This window comes from Galeopterus variegatus, unplaced genomic scaffold (genome assembly GCF_000696425.1).
Source record: "Galeopterus variegatus unplaced genomic scaffold, G_variegatus-3.0.2 Scaffold4224, whole genome shotgun sequence".
NCBI classification, from domain to species: Eukaryota; Metazoa; Chordata; class Mammalia; order Dermoptera; family Cynocephalidae; genus Galeopterus; species Galeopterus variegatus.
This window is the reverse complement of record NW_007730335.1, coordinates 109,218-111,164: the sequence shown is the minus strand read 5'-3', so window position 1 is coordinate 111,164 and position 1,947 is coordinate 109,218.

The window sequence follows — 1,947 nt, the reverse complement described above, 5'->3', positions numbered from 1 at the left end:
TTTATTTATTTATTTTTCCTTTCCTTAACATCACCTCTCCTTGTTCACATTTTTGGTAGTTATCTCCCTCTGGCCTCTGAGGGTCAACCTTTGAGAAACAGATCAAACCTAGGACCTAGGTTTGGTGCCTGGTTGCCCTGCTCTTTCCCTCTACTCCAATCAGTGATTACAGTCCTGGGTGGTGATCGCAACATTTTCAACCACTGCTCAGTGGCAGGGATGTCCCCTTCCAGCCCGCTGGTTCATGCAGTGATCTAATGTCCATTGATTTCTGCATGTGAAGGACCTTTAGTACCCATTCTCCCCAAGGTTATGAAAACCCAGTCACTACAGCCTCTGTCAGTTCCTGAGCCCAGAAGGTTTGCCACTCTAATCTCCAATTAGAGAGTACACCCAGTAGTATACATATCAGTTCAAAGTTTGGTCCACAGAGATGTTTATCTTATTTTTAAGTGTGGCCGTGCTGCCTTAATTTTGCAATAAATTTTTATCACTGTGTGTTTAGCATGAACAGCAGGACTTCCATGTGTACTCATGCCACAGTCTTTATTTTAGGTATCCACTGAATTGCACTGATATTCCAGGCAGGTGATTCTCTTGGATGGGGTTTATGCCAAATTCTTATAGCAAATAGTTTCTAAGGCTAATGTGAGTCAATAATTCCTTGGGTTCGCTATCCTCGAACAGTGGCATAAATGCAGGTATGCCAAATTGATGCATGTAAGAAACTGAAGAAAAGGCAGTACTGGGGTGAGTGTCTATTCTACTTCATCAGATTAACAGTAGAGGAATTGCTAATTCAGAGGTGTCAGATTGTTCACTGATTCTATTTCACAAATTAGTACTTGCCTTAGGTGATGTCTTCAGGGGATAGGTTGGCTAGTACAAAATTGCTAAATATTCTGCAAAATTGTGAGCTGTTCAGTTTACAGGGAAACCTAAAGTTTATAAAGTGCATAGGTTTAAGTTTCTTGGTGTTTCCCCAAAAATGAATGTTTGGAAAGTTATAATGGGGTAGTAATTAGATTGATTACATATTAATAATAGTGGGAAAGGTATTTGTTTTTTATTCCCTTTAAATTTAGAAACTCAGTGAAAGTTTTATGTGGAAACCAAGAGCCTGAGATCTAGAAATCAGGGTCAAGAAATCCAAGGACTCAGCTCTGAGCAAGTGTGGCAAAGCCATTGCACACCGACCAGCGATGATTTTTCTGGCACAATCTAGTTTTGGGCACAATAGAATTTATTGCAGAACAACCAATTTAAAACTCTTTACTGTTGGACTTTTTAAAAATAGTCTTCTCTACCTCTGGAATCTTTCAAGTAAAGCAACTGGCCTTCCTCCTTTACAGATCAAACGAGCTGGAGATGAAAAGCTGCAGCCTGTTTCGTAATCCTCAGCTGGCCTTTCCACCATGTGCAAGGCATGCATAGGCCCCAATGACAGCCCCAAATAAGATTCTCTGGAATGGCAATCTTTCTAAATTCAAATTCTAGGAGACATCTTGTTATTCAAATAGCTTTGGTCACAGACAGGAAGAGCACATAGAGTGATGGGGCCGTGGCTCACCAGAGAGACACTTTACAGCATCCACTGTGCAAAGCCTCCACTTACTGAATGACAACCACTTATTGACTTATTGTTGGCTCTATTCGTTGACAACCTAACGCTATCTGCCCAGCTGACTGCTGACTTTCAAACACATTAGGTTTTCTCTTCTACCGTATTAGAATCTCCATGAAGGCAAGATACTATCTCCTATATTTCCTTGTTTTCCCCCATAGAGCCCACTATGGGCTTTGCATAGGAATGCCATTTAATTTTTCATTAAGAATCACCTTTCCCAAAAGGTGGAATACTTTTCTTCCATTAAGTTTTAACATACTACCCAGAACCCCCTTGGCTTCCTAGAATTTAAATTTTTCTCACAATAATTTCCAGATACC